Consider the following 15,193-nt stretch of genomic DNA (forward strand, 5'->3'; position numbering starts at 1 on the left):
AAATAGGAATTCTACATTAGTCAACTGACAAGATTCCTCCTAAAGCTATGATCTAAGTCAGCTCAGGGTGGGTAAACAAAAGCAAGAAGAGATGACCATAGGGCCATGTCACAAATCTAATCATATGTTTCACTGAAGGACCACACTAAAGCTACTGGAATTAATTCCCTCAAAGGAGCTCATGATTATGACATATGTTTAAAGAAGAGTGTTCCTCAAAATGGCATTACCTGGAAGTCACTGAAGAATCACTCAGTCTCTTACTTTCTGAACTTTCTCAATGACTAAGTCTTAATGTAATTACCTCCACACAGCTATAGGTAACTGGGCACACACCTCTGAGGTTAAACACCTATATTATTTTTGTATTATCACTAATTGTTATGGACCTGCACTTCATCCTCACTCAACAAGAGCAAGAACTGTCTTATTCTTTTTCTTTCCCCACAGACTCATGAGGGGCATATTCATTCAATAGTATTTTATAAACAAAAATTCCAATAATCAAAACACATATTTTGATTGCTTTTACTTCTTTTCTAATCTCTGAAGTAACCACTTTAAGGTTCTGTATGTTTCCTATTCATTAATGCCACCAAATCTCTTAATATGACATCAAGAAAAAATATGTAAGCAAATCTAAAGATTTTTCATATTAGAAATTTTATTTCAACACGTATTATAATTGTCAACCTCCTTTGTTCCAAATATGAACTTAAGCAAGTGACATTTACCTCCAGTTCTCAAGGAAATATCATTGCGTGAATTTTTAAAGCCTGAATGTCATCTACACATAAGATTTCAATCCCCATTATTTAATTTCTAGCAGGAGTCTTGCTCTCACAGCTGCTAATTATCTTTTCTGTGCATGCCTTCTTTCTCCTGGTAAACTGTGGATTTCTGAAGGAGAAACATTTTGTTCCTATGGACTCACAGAGACCGGTATACTAATGTTTGTTGACGATTGGATGTATCTTATAAGCCATTCTGGTCTAAAATTCACTTCAATAGAATAATGGCAATTACCTCACCTTAGTGATTACAGCTCTACTTTCTCTGGAAAAAATGAAAATAAAAAGAAATACGAAAACGTAAGGACAAACTTTGGAAAGTATTATATCATACAGAATTGCATTCATACACCATTATTAAAATCACCCCGTTGTTGAAACTATTAGTAAAAGTGCTAAATTATAAGGTGACATTTTGTAAAACCAAGTTGATTTTTAGTTCACTAAAATGCATATTACCTCCCCAGATGCATTCATACAGAGTTCATTCTGGTATACAATGTAACATACTCTTTCACAAAAGCAGTGCATCTGGTGCTGTGCTACTGGATTTAGGGCAGAAAAGATCAGCAAAGCATTTGGGCCAAGATTTGGAGAGAGAGTCAGACCTAATAGATGCAGCCACCACTTTAACATGAGAAGAATAAAGAAGCTTATTTTTTAAGAGCCCAGTGGGTCTGTGTTAAATAGAATGACCCCTCCCCCCCACACACACACATGCAAATATGTCCACATCCTAATCCCTGGAATTAGGGGACGTTGTTTCATGTGTCAAAAGAAATTTTGCAGATGTGATTAAATTAAGGATCTAGAGATGAGGAGATTATCCAGGTGGGCTGAATGTAATTACAAGGGTTCTTATAAGTAAAACCAGGAGGCAAGAGTGTAAGAGTCAGAGAAGGAAAGGTGATGGTGGAAATTACATCAGAGCAAGGCAGTGTGAGAAAGACTTGACTGGCCATTGTTGGCTCTGAAGATGGAAGAGGCTACCATCAAAGGAATACCAGCAGCCTCTGGGAGTGGAAAAAGGCAAGGATCAGATTGTCTCCTAGAGTCCAGCTCTCAAAAGGAACACAGCCCTGACAACACTCTGATTTTAACCCAGTGAGACCCATTCCAGAATTCTGACCTTTAGAACTATAAGTTAAAAACTTTGTATTATTTTAAGTCATTAAATTTGTGGTAATTTATTACAGCAGCAATAGAAAACTAATACAAAGTCACTAAACCCTCACAGCTAAACCCTCAAAGCTCTGGTCCAAACACTAGACAATCACATTATGATAATCACATTGAAAGAATTACTGCACAATTCATACCTAGAGGAAAGTCAATGTTGGAAGGAAGGAAGGAAGGGAGGGAGGGAGGGAGGGAGGGAGGGAAGATAGACATGGATGAATCAAATTCAGCAAGTTCACACAAATATTGGGGTTTCTCAAAATTTAAGGCTTGTAAAGATTTTGTAGAAATGGGCTACTCAGAAAAGAAATGTCATAAAGCCTAGTAAGTAATACCAATTTTTAAAAGTAAAGAAAAAACTTTTTTTGAATTTTACCAAAAATGAAGTGAAAAAAATGTGCAGATAAACAGCCTTGCTCTATAGATCAAAGCATTGTAAACAGCAGACTGTGATCTCTTTAGGAGCATGCATCAAATTTTATTCATTTTTTCCTATACTCATGACTCAGGAGAGTACCTAACATAAAGTAGACACTTAATAAGTATTTGATGCATAAATAAATATAAGCTCTAAAGAAGTAGGTTCTAGAGAAGGAGATAGAAATACAAAATAAAAGGTGATTCATTCATCTATTCTTTCAACAGATATTTATTGAGTGCTGACTTTGTGCCATGCAATAGAGTAATAAGAAAAATATTATTCCTGCTGTCATGGAGCATCAAAAATTCTTCAGCCCACAAGTACCCTGCAACTTTTAAGCATCATTGAACATCATTATTTCAGAGAGAGACTGCTTTAATTTCACAGATTACCATTTCATTGTGTCAGGCTTTTACATTCTTAAGAATATAAATTATTTGAGGTCAGGATTTCCTTATTTCTCACTTGTGCCAATGAAGCTAAGTTATTTTAAACATCATTTTTCAGACTCTATTAAAAAAAAAAAGCTCCCCAGTTTAAAAGCAGTTAATCTTTTAAGGGAATTCCCCAGGCTCCAGCTCCAGAGCTTCTCTCTCTCCCAAGTAGCTGAGACAAATTGAGAAAATCCAAGGAATACAGTAATAGTGGGTATTATAAGTGCAAAGATTAAATGGAAAGGACTTTAAATTAATGAAAGAAGTGTGATTAAAATTTATTGACCATCATGAGTAGGAATAACTGAGCTAGAGGACATATGCTCATAGGTCCCCCAGTAGGCAGGGACTTTGTGACATTCGCAGGCTGCAGTGAGCAGTGCTGCAAAGTATGATCAGGGCCTGAGCCAAATTCTTCCCCAAAACAACCTGTTTCCTAATTTAATAAATAGCATACCCAGTGTGAGCTCTAGAGATATAGAGGGCTCTAATCCACCTCTGGCTGTAGTGTTGGTGGAGGAGACAGGCAGAGATTAGGATTTGGTTAATAGTTTAGTCATCATTTCTTTAGTTGACCAACCTTTGCCCTAGCAGCACTCACTGGCCAATAATCAACAGCTAGGAACTTCAGATCTTCACCGCCTGGGGCAAATGTAAGCAAAGGGAGAAGCAGGGTATTGCAATACCGTATAGATTTAGAAGGAAAGGCAAAAGGGGAATTGTTATTTGTAGTATCTAGTGACTTTAGCTAGACTAAATTTAAGAGCATTTTTTTTATTAATTAGAAAAAGTCTTGATTGTCAGCCTCAGGAAAATTTATGAAGTGGACAAAATATTTTTGATCCTCCCCAGGCCTGTTCTTGGCTTTCTCCTCTGCCCTCTTCCCTTGCCCTGCTCCAAGGCCTTTCCTCCAAGGCCCTTGCTTCCTGTGTCAAATCTTGCTGCAAAGGGCCTCTGCTCATGGGAAGTACAGGCTCCATTAATTCCTAGCTGACCAGAAAATACTCTGATCAACAATTGTGCTATAATGGTTAGCAGCCTAAAGCGTTCCTTTTAAGGAATCTTGCCCTTTAATATGGAGTATATGGAGACCTTTCTTTAGCCTCAAGAAATACAATTTAGCACACGTGATTCTCACCAAAAAGGATTCTGAATCAGCAGGAGCTTTATTGTAAGTTTGATAATGGCCACCCCTCTGGAAATCCTGTCTATGCCGATGTAACACACCCAGGGGTCAGACAAATAGCATCATAGCATGCAGAGATCAAATCATGTAATAGCAGATTCTCTCTATTGACTTGCAAATGAACAAGATGTCAGAGGAAGAATGAAACTATATTATGCCATGTGCTGCTCTGGTGTGTTTATTTTTTACTGTATAACAAGTTCAATTTTGGAAGACTCAACAAAACATCCCAAAGGTGTTTGTTTCATGCTTCTGTAAAGTTAATATTTTCCTGCTTACAGAGATGTTCCTTTGTCCTTGGAAAGCACTCTAACAGAATTTCACTATAATATGACCAGCTCTGCCAAGGGTATATTTTTAGTCTCCTTTAGCAACTTTAGCATATCTCTATACCAGAACCACCAAATTCTTAAATAGATTATATGCAGCTTTTTAAAAGAAGTGATACTAAATAGTTTTTTTTTTTAAATGCAAACTCTTTCAATGCTGTTGCTACACATAGTATTAATATTATGCTGATCCAAGACAAACCAGTTAATTAAAAATTCAATTCGATAAATAATTTCTATAATATAAACAGTATCATCTTCCTTATGGCCATTAGGGTAGCAATGGTGCACGTGACCCGAGGTTGACTCTACAAGCCCTGGGAAGAAGTTCATTAGAGGGGTAGGGTCATTTAGGTGGATGGTTTGTCAGTATGTCCAAAGCAACATATATAGCAATCGTTTTTATGATGACAAGCACTGTAACAGAAGTAAAGGCCTGAAAAAGGCAAAATGCTTTATGTGGTGTCTCTCTAAAACCCCCAAACTTTTTGGGAATTAAAACCTGCATTCTTTCCCCAAGGCCAGTAATCAAATGGGCAAGAAAATGTTCTTTGATGTTTGTTTTCTAGTACCTTAAACCACAGGTGATGGCTCAACAGAATTGTCCAGACAAAGGTCACGAGATCATATTCACTGGAGATAAGGTCCACCAAAACCACCAACTATGGTTAAACAACAATAGCTTGAAGCTACGACATGTGGCAATGGTCACGTAGACCAGAGCCCAACTGCCGAAAACATCCCCTTTAAAAATCCCTGTATTTCTGCTTAAAGGCAGCATGGTGGTCTTTTGAGACCCTAGTCTGCCACCCTCCTCATTTGCTGGCAAATTAATAAACTTCTTTTTCCTTTTCCTTAAATCACTTGTCCCCATTTTTCATTCTCACTGATCAGGCCTCAGGGACAAGTACCAAACTTTTGGTAACAGCACTAGAGAAGCTATTTTAAAATCACAACTGGGAAAAGATAAAAACATGGACTATAATCATTGTGGCTGTTGCCTGTCATTTTAGATCTATTCTTTTGTTGGTTGCCAGTAGCAACAAGAAAATTAAGCTAAGGAAATTTTAAGCAAATAAATAATGCTCTGTACCCCACTAATCATATATTCTGTTGCATTGAAAAGTAGGTAAGTTCAATAGAAACCAATAATCTGAAATATGAATTTCTTGGAAGAAACTTTTAAAAATCTTAAAACAATAATCCTCAAGCACAAAGATTAGATTATTGGAGCCACAAAAAATCTTTCTGCTCTGCAGCATATGAACAGTGAGATTCACCTTTCTAGTCCTTATTAACATGGGCAGAGATGAAATTAAATACCCAGTATTTGAACCAGCAATTGATCTGAGCTTTAGCATTGCTGATTATAGTCCTGCAGGCTTTGATCATTTGAACACAGTGAAAATAAAAGGCACTTTGAAAAAAAAAAACCTTAATAAAAAAATCTTAATGTCACAATAGCTAAACCTACTCTTAATTGAGTATTTATTAATACTGTGCCAGGCACTGTGCTGGATGTTTACATATCTCAACTCATTTAATCCTCGTGTTTATGCAGACAGATCTTCTTTTTCCTTTTTTTTCATGGGCAAACTGAAATTCTAAGAGGTTAAGTAATTTTCCTAAAGTCAGACCAACAAGGGAGAATAAGGCCTAGTTTTATGCAATTTCAAAGACCTTGCTCTTTTTGCTCTGCCACACTGGTTCTCCCAGAAAATGCAGAAAGCTACTAATCATTTATAGCATCTTGTATTATAGGGTCATGGGGGCCTCCTATGTGCCAGGCACTTTACATACATTATTTCCTCAAAAGCACACTGTAACCTTGTGAAGTAGGTATTTAGAATATTGACATACAAACCCATTAAGGGACTTAATCAAGATTACAGAAATAGTAGGGGGCACAGCTGGCATTTGAAACCAGATCTGTCAGACTCAAACACATGTTCCTTCTGCTCTCCCATCCCTCCTCCTACAAAGTGGAGCCTTTGGATAATTCTGGTATTGGTGGACTGAATAAAGATCATCTGAGATGAGGCTTTCTTACTGAATATAGTTAGGCTTTAGAGGACAATATTTGACCTATGGCATTGCCAAATCTGCATATGTCACAAATTGCTGTATAACAAAGTTCTACATTTTCTAGTTTTCATTAGAGACCACAAACCTCCTTTAATTTTTTTTTTTTTCCTACTTTCTTTTGGGTATGTCTGTCTGAAATGTCGGTTCTTGGTGTGCTCTTGGTCAAAGAATGACCAGACACACCAAAAGCAAGGTAAGCACGAAACGAAGTTTATTGAGGAGAGAAAGATGGGATTACAGAGCAAGAGCAAGATACAGGTTTGTAGAGTAAGAGCAAGATACGTTCACCACAGAATGGCAAATGGGCCTCTTGTCGTAACAAAAAAGGCTTTGGTTATGGTCTGGGTCTCATTTTATGGTGTCTGGATTGGGCCTTCCTGGTGATTCAGACATCACCATGAACTACTTTGATGGATAGTTGGGAGTTATATAACCTGAGTCTTACTGTGCATGCAGATCTCCCATAAGCCTCTTGGAAGGCCCATTGGGGGGGGCAAACTGCAATGTAGATTTAAGCTGATGACATGATAATTAGCCTTAGGTTGTCCTAGGTCACCTTCCAGACCCTATTGTACTTTGGCATTCTTTTGCAGTTGGAGGGCTATGTTCCGATTGCCAGATTCGCAGGGTGTTCCCTCCTCCTCTAGATGCAGCAAGTGCTCCAGGTGCTTGCCTTTGTCCCCAGGAGGGCCAGAGTCCCTCACTCTAGCCACCTAACAATTCTATTGGCATTTTAAAAGAAAAGAAAAGAAAAAGCACAATGGAGCAAAAAAAAAATGCTTTGGTCAAATGGCATAAGAATAAAATGTTATTACTTATTTGTACCCTATATAAACTTTTATTGAGTCTTTCTGAATGTCACTTAAGAAACACTAAAAAAATTCAAATTTAAATGGAAACTAATACCAACAATTCATTGATCAAATTGCCCAGTTTCTTTTTTTCTTGGGGGTGGGGGACAGGGTCCCACTCTGTCACCCAGGCAGGAACACAGTGCTGCAATCATAGCTCACTGCAACCTCAAACTCCTGGCCTCAAGCCATCCTCCCACCTAGGCCTTCCAAAGTGCTGGAATTATAGGCATGAGCCACCACACCCTGCCAAATCACCATTTTCTATAGACCAAGTTGTAACTTTCTTTTCTTTTCCACCAGCTTTATTGAAATATAATTGACAAATAAAAATTGTAAATATCTAAGGTGTGTCTGATGTTTTGACACATGTATCAAAACCTTGTAAATGTATATACCTTGTAAAATGATTACCACAATTAAGCTAATACTCTGTGACCAACATCTCTTTCAATCTATAATGTGCAGGGCATTTGCAAATTTCCACAGGATGTTAAACTGAAACAAAAACAAGTAGACCTCTCTTCTAGACAGTATTCACCTTGAGACCTGGTATTAAGACCAAATCCAGACCTAAAGTGCCTAAAGGCACTGCATTTTGAATAGAGTCTACATGGGTTAGTATATTTCTGGGAACCAACAAAGGTAAGGGCAGTGAGGAATCAAGTAGAGGTTCTTATCAACAGTGCCAAATGGGCAAAGAGAGAAATCATAAGCATAGAAAAGCAATGGGCACTTCCCTATTTTGAACAAATAACATTATGCTAATATTTTCTATTTTGCAACATCTGTACACAGGCAGAAAGACAGTGTTGACAAGACCCCTCGTGTGCCTGGTGTTTTCTACAAAGACCTGGTGACATTGTCAGATGTCCTTTCCCTTCAGAACAGTGATCCTTACATCCCCAATTCACTTAGCTCCTTTCCTGACCTTTGGCTTTATTCAATTTCTCTACAGTTTTTCTTCAATTTTGTTGATTTCTACTCTTAGCTTTATTTCTGTCCTTCCATTTATTTTCACTTTGCTTTTCATTTTCTAGCATCTTAAGACGAAACCTCAGATCACTGATTGTAGATCTTTCTCCTTTCCTAATATAAGAATTTAAAGATTTAAACTCCCCCATAGGGCCAGGCGCAGTGGCTCATGCCTGTAATCCTAGCACTCTGGGAGGCCGAGGAGGGTGGATTGCTCGAGGTCAGGAGTTCAAGACCAGCCTGAGCAAGAGCGAGACCCCCGTCTCTACTAAAAAATAGAAAGAAATTATCTGGCCAACTAAAAAATATATATAGAAAAAAAAATTAGCCGGGCATGGTGACACATGCCTGTAGTCCCAGCTACTCAGGAGGCTGAGGCAGTAGGATCACTTGAGCCCAGGAGTTTGAGGTTGCTGTGAGCTAGGCTGATGCCAAGGCACTCACTCTAGCCCGGGCAACAGAGTGAGACTCTGTCTCAAAAAAAAAAAAAAAAAAAATTCCCCCATAAATACTGTTTTTGCTGCATCCCACAAATTTTGATGTTATTATTTTATCATTCAATTTAAATTATTTTCTAATTTCCCTATTATTCCTTTGATCCATGGGGTTATCTAGAAGTATGTTGTTTAATTTCCAAAATCTGGAGTTTCCCCAGATATGTCATTGTTATGGATTCTTAATTTAATTCTGTTGTGGTTAGAAAAGATACTCCATATGATTTTAATCCTTTCAAATTTATTGAGGCTGGTTTTAGAGCCTGGCATAATGATAGTACCATGTACATTTTAAAAGAATATGCATTTTGCAGTCATTGGCTATAGAGTTCTATAAATACCAATTAGGTTATGATAGTTGATGGTGTCGCTCACATTGTCTACGTCCTTGTTCCTTTCCCCAGTTGCTCTACTAATTAGTGTAACAGAGTAGTCGCCCCTCCTCCCATAGATATGGAAGATATGAAAGCATAAAATTGAGACTGGGGAATATGTAGCAGAGGGAATGAATGGCTTGAAAAAAATGGCAAAAATATTTTCTGTTTCTTTATCCTCTCCCCAGTCTTTTTGGGCACTGGCCTCCCTGCATCCCTGAGGCAGGGAGAAGGTCGTTTGTTCTTTGTGTTACAGGAGGTAACACAGGTGGGCCCAGGTGGGCCCAGGTGGGCAGAGGTCACAGGCTTTGTCTTTGGCAGAGATGGGACCTTTGGAATCATTAACACAGTATCCTGGAACTGAGGGCACTCCCTTTAAAAGCTTTGTGTTTTTGTTTATATTTAGAAAATTTGGATTTTTGAGATAAGAGTCTACCATTTTTCTTCCTTTGCCGGCAAAGTAATAAACTTCTCTTTCTTTCTCTTCAAACTACTCGCTCTCGTTCTTCTGATGCAGCCTCAAGGACAAGTGCCGAGCTTTCGGTAACAATAGTCAGAGAGGGGCATTAAATCTCCAAATATGATTGTGGAATTATTATTACTATTTTTTTATCTTTAATGCTTTCAGTTTTGTTTCATGTATTTGGAGGCTCTGTTATTAGGTACATGAACATTTATAACTATTATGATTTCCTGATGAATTGATCTTTTGTCATTATGAAATATTCCTATTTATCTCTAATGATACTATGTCGGGGAGTCTGTTTATCTGACATTGATATAGTCACCCCAGCATTCTTATGTACTGTTTGCATAGTATCTCTTTCTAGGTCTTTATATTTAAAGTGTATCTTTTGTAGGCAATACATAATTGGGTTTTGCTTTTTTAAATCTGTTTTGACATTCCCTGTTTCCAACACTGTCTTGTAGGACTTTCTGTAATGAAATGTTCTATACTTGCACTATCCAAAGTGATAGCCATTTACCCATATTTTTATAGAGTACTTGAAATGTGCCCAGTGCAACTGAAGAACTGCATTTTAAATTACATTTAAATTTAATTAATTTAAATTCAAATAGCCACATGTGGCAGTGGCAGCCATATTAAACAGTACAGGTTTCATTCATTAACATTTCATGTAATTGTTGATATGGTTGGGTATAGGTGTGGTATAATAAAAAATATATGTTCAGTCTTTGTTTCTGGTTTCTGGTACAGAAGTCCTAAAACTCTTGGAATTTTCTGAACAATAAGTGCTAAGAAGATGGCCCAAGGAGAAGAGGGTAGCCTAGATAGCTTCAGGGTGGGGGCTGGTCACCAGAAAAACCAACCACTTAACTGGAGGGCTGAAAATTTCAACCCCTCTAATGTCTTCCTCACCTCCAGGGAGGGGAGAGGGGCTGGAGAGTGAGTTTATTTAATCATCAATGGCCAATGATTTAGTCAATCATACCTACATAATGGAACTTTGGTAAAAATCACTAAACAACAGTTCAGAGAGCTTCTGGTTGGTGAACACAACAATGTGCTGGGAGAGTGGTTTGGGGCCACCCCCACCTTGTCCTGTGCATCTTTTCCATTTGGATGGTCTTGTGTTGTATCCTTTGTAACAAATCAGAAATAGTAAGTAAAGTGCTTTCCTGGGTTCTGTGAGTCATTCTAACAAATTACCAAGCCGGAGGAGAGGGTCATGGAAACCCCAGAATTTACAGTTGGCCAGGAAGAGGTGTGGATAGCCTGGACCGTATTTGCAGCTAGTGACTGAAATGGAGGCAATCTTATGGGACTGAGCCCTTTAACTTATGGGATCTGCTGCTAACTCCATCTAGATAGTGCCAGATTTGAATTGTTATACCTGGTTGACGTGGGAGAATTGAAGAATTGGTTGTTGGAAAAGCCCACACAGTAGCAGGTCTACTATTTTGGTTATTTTCTGTTTTGTGTCCCTCTTGAGTAATTTCTATTGATCTATCTCCAAGTTGTCTAACACTTTCCTTTGCTATATGAGTTCTAATTCCATTGCACATTCCATTCCTCTCCTCCGTTATTTTGAAACATATTACTCACTTTTCAATACTCAGGTCAGTGGTTTTCAACTCTTCAAAGACTTTCCTGAATTCCCATAAGTGGATCTCACCATTTCCTTCCTTGTTGTCCCTACTATATCCTACACATTTGTTTTTCCTGGTACCACTAACTTTATTATTAGGTTATAGCCCTGTCTCTTCCTCTTGTTAATGTCTTATTCATCTTTGATCTGTCCTCCTGAGGCTGTGATCTGTTTTTCTAATACTATGATTGATTCTTTTTTCAGAATCATTTTCTAAAATCTCATGATAAGATCTACTAGAAATAAAACCAGTCCCTAGAATAGAACTTTTTCTCTGCACGGACTGGACAGATGTTAATAATTCTATTCTCCAAATTCATCTAACTGAAAAAAGTTATGAAAGTAGCCCCTCTCAGAAAAATCCCTAACAACAGCACATCCTTTGTCAAGACAGTGCCCTGTTGCTATTAGATTGAATTGAAATCCACATCAATGGAAGTAATTTAATCAACTAAAGGGATTCTGGATTCCAGCAAAGAAGAGTCTATAGGATTCCCTCAGAAGCTGTAAAAATTAGCAGCAAAATATTTAGTATTCACTAGGGAGACAAAACAACCTGTTGATGTTCACTACACATATTCCTAGGACAAATTTCCTAGCCCATTTGAGCATACAGCAGGGTGTAGTAGAAAAAACAAAGGCTTTGGAGTAAAACAAACATGGTTTTCAATCCCAGTTCTGTTTACTAGTTGTGTGGCCTTGAAGATGTTATTTAGTCTCTTTGCCTCTGCTTTATCTATAAAATACCAGAAATGGTACTTAATATGTGCCATTATTATAAGTATTTAAAAGTATATATTTAAAGCACCTAGCAAATTAAGTTTACATTGAACAAATAGAAACAATTAATATTCTTATTTCTATAAGCATCATTATCATTATTTATAGCATAAATCTAGTCAAGTTCATTGGAAACAATTTAGGATAGATTAAGGCTTATTTGGTAGCTACTCCTTACAATATATTCTGTTTTGCCTAAATTCATGTCTGAAAGTGTTATTCATTCCAGCTATTCCTAGGGAATAAATAAACCTATGAGAAAGGAATTTCAAACCAAAAAACATTATCCAGGACCACATCTCAACAATAGACACATATAATTTAATCCTTACAACAACCATTTAAGGTAGAGGCTATAGCAAATGAAGAAAACAAAGCCTCTGAGAGGTTAAACAACTAGCTCAAGCTCATACGGTAAAATGCAAAGCTGGGATTCAAAGTCACATCTCTGAAGTCTTCCCCTTTTAATTACCACTCACTACTGCTCTCCAGATGACACAAACCCTCTGTGCCCCAGTCCTCCTTCTAGTGCTCCTGGACGCCAGTCCAGTGTTTGCACCTGCTTAACAACAAAGCCAACATGAACCAGAAAAGAAAGTGCCTTGCCATCCAGAAACCATGTCATTTTAAAGGTGCTACAAATTAAAGTGTCTAATAAAGCAGGAGGCTACCAATATTGGTAGGCGTTTGCAATCCTGACACTAGGATTAGCTTTTCTTCCAAACACTTTGCTATGGTTTTCATTAACACTCTCAAGGGCTCTCTTGATGGCATTGCCTCTACCCCTATTTACCAGTGGAGAGAGCACAGCCGGGTTCTACCCACAGACCTCACTTACAAAACAGTCAATCATCCTCAGAGCCAGCAAAGGGACAGGTTCTCTGCTTCATGATCAGAATCCTTTCCATTTTGTTGCTTCAGTTTAATGAGTGAGAAACTTTAGTATTAAAGGCAACAGCAGATATTGAGATCCATCACAGAGATCACATTTGTAAAGACATTCGACGACAAGAAGCCAACTTCCAATCTGGGGACTTCTGAACTGAATTGAAACATTCTCTTCTCCCCCAAATGACCAAATTTCTTGAAAATGGTTTTGTGGTCCTTATTAAAAATAAATACAAATATCACTCCTAAAAGGCATGTTGAAGCAGAGCTATAGTCAAAGCAAACATGATTTTAATTAGGCTTTTGTTTGCTCAAGAAAGGTATACTGGTTTAATTCCTAAATTTTTGGAGCACGTGTGTGTCTAAGTGATATGTAATGGAGTTTTAAGATTTAAGCTTTAATAAACTATTTTGGGGAAGCCATTATTGTGGTGATCATTTGCAATTAATCAGCTATTTGGAGAGCCACTAATTTCAACAGAATTCCTCCATCTCTTGCTATGAATAACGTTGCCCCTAAATTCCCCCTTAGCACATAAAAAGCCAAATGTGCATGAATATGTGTATGCATATGTGTGTTTGTGTGTGTATGGTTGGGTGTATGCATGTCTATGTGTATGAGTGTTTGTATGTGCATACATGTGTATGTGCATATGTTCATATGTATGTACTCCTGAAAATATTTAGAAAAGAAAGAGAATTCATGTTCTGTTAGATTCTGAGTTTAGCTAATATTTTTTTCTAGTGGTTCACCTAACACAACATAAGAAGGATAGCTCAAAAAGATCAGTAGAAAATTCACAGAATGTCCTAAAAACTAAAATGTACAGGTTCAGGGCTCAATTTTTTTTGGTTTCCAAAGTTCAAAAAGACCCTATAAAAATTATTTATAGATTACAGTATAAGGAGGAAAGGAACTAATCTTTCTAATGCACTCTCCTTGAAAAATAAAAACTGGGCCAGGCATGGTGGCTCACGCCTGTAATCTTAGCACTCTGGGAGGCTGAGGCAGGAGGATCACTCGACGTCAGGAGTTTGAGACCAGTCTGAACAAGAGTGAGATTCTGTCTCTACTAAAAAATAGAAAGAAATTATCTGGACAACTAAAAATATATAGAAAAATTAGCTAGGCATGCTGGCACATCCCTGTAGTCCCAGCTACTTGGGAGGCTGAGGCAGAAGGATTGCTTAAGCCCAGGAGTTTGAGGTTGCTGTGAGCGAGGCTGATGCCATGGCACTCTAGCCCAGGCAACAGAGCGAGACTCTGTCTCCAAAAAAAAGAAAAAAAAGAAAAAAGAAAAACTGACATGAATGTTGAATAAGGTATAAATCAATAGTATGTAATCATTTTACATCTTTTAAAGCTGGGCAGAACTGGTACTGCCTTGATTAAGAAAGATAAGAGGACACTTGCCCCGGCTAAGCCAAGTCAGAGAGATTACACCTGCCCAGTGGGTGCCTTTTCCTAATTTATCCACCCAGGGGGAGTACTTTTTCCAAGGTTCTGTGGAGGCTGGTTTTGGCCTGATGAAAAGACCATATTCTTCATGAAATGCATTTTCTTTGTTTAAATGTAAATTTGCTTGTGTTTAATATCTTACATGTGTCCTACATTCAGCAAGTATTTATTGAGTCCTGTGACTATGCCAAACACTGATACAACCTAGAACAAAACACAGCCCCTGACCACAAGAAGATTTTAGTCTAGGGACCATGGAGATAGTAATCAGATTACAAAGCAGTTAATTTTAGCCCTTTGTTGGGCTCTGTTCCTAAAATTACTGTGACTGTCAAAACTGAAGATGGCAAAATTAAGATCTGATAGAAAATAGGGGATTTGCAAGGATCTCATTATTTCCACAACAAACCAGATTCTCCCATGGTAAAAACCTGCTCCATCAGTGAACATTTCTCTTGATTAATTTTATTCAATTATTCAGAAAACATTACTGTATCACTGGGATCTGTGGAATTGTAGAATTTCATCAATTGTACCAATTCCACAGTTTGTGGATTCTAGAATTAGTCTACCGGCCGGGCGCGGTGGCTCACGCCTGTAATCCTAGCACTCTGGGAGGCCGAGGTGGGCGGATCGTTTGAGCTCAGGAGTTCGAGACCAGCCTGAGCAAGAGCGAGACCCCATCTCTACTAAAAATAGAAAGAAATGATCTGGACAGCTAAAAAATATATATAGAAAAAATTAGCCGGGCATGGTGGTGCATGCCTGTAGTCCCAGCTACTTGGGAGGCTGAGACAGGAGGATCGCTTGAGCTCAGGAGTTTGAGGTTGCTGTGA

Source organism: Eulemur rufifrons, chromosome 4, assembly GCF_041146395.1.
Source record: "Eulemur rufifrons isolate Redbay chromosome 4, OSU_ERuf_1, whole genome shotgun sequence".
In the NCBI taxonomy this organism is placed as follows: domain Eukaryota; kingdom Metazoa; phylum Chordata; class Mammalia; order Primates; family Lemuridae; genus Eulemur; species Eulemur rufifrons.